We start from the raw sequence: 784 nt of genomic DNA on the forward strand, positions 1-784 counted from the left end.
CAACGATATGAGTGGAAAGATGTGCCACAGGCAGGAAGAAGAGAGTGAGATGGCTTCTCCAGAGCTGCCATGCGTGTGCCGAGAAGCCCTGTGCGCACCTTCTGCCCTCTCCTTACTCTGCTGGCACCAGGGGCTGGAGGTGACTCCAGCCATTCTTCAGCTGGGACGAGTGCTCCTTCCTGCAGCCCCTCTGGACTCAGGCCTTGAGGAGGTCCCTCTCCACACCACACCTGCTGCAGCATCCCCACGCATGCCAGGAGCGCTCACTGCTGGGTCTGCAGGACTGCCCGCAGCTATCGCTGTGTGCTGACACAGGTTCCAAGCCTGGGCAGGAAGAGGAGCAGCATGTGGTCAGTGCTTGCTGTGATGCTTCTCTGAGGCGATTGCAGATGCCACAGCACAGCTCGGACATCAATGTTTCTAGAGCTGCTTCCCTGGCAGGGAAAGCTTTGCAAAGAGCTTCGGAGTTTGATTTCTTCCTGCTTTCTTTGCTGTCAAGCCCCACGTGTCCCTGCACAGCAAAGACAGAGGAAACCACGGCAGACAGCAAAGGTCTGTCATGACCTGCCCTGGATTGCCTGTGGAGCCTTTGGTTGCTCGCGAATCCAGTGGCTGCTCAGGGAGGAAGCATCACCAGGGCCGAACTGTGAGCAGCAGAGATGACTGGCCCCAGCTACGGACCGCCAGGCGATCAGTGCCTACTGGAAACAGCAGGCAGTGCTAGGACACCCCTAAACCTCTCGCCTAGGGAAGGACGGCAGGCAGCCGCCGGCAGGGCCACGCC

This window comes from Egretta garzetta, unplaced genomic scaffold (genome assembly GCF_000687185.1).
Source record: "Egretta garzetta isolate BGI_Z169 unplaced genomic scaffold, ASM68718v1 scaffold17, whole genome shotgun sequence".
NCBI lineage: Eukaryota > Metazoa > Chordata > Aves > Pelecaniformes > Ardeidae > Egretta > Egretta garzetta.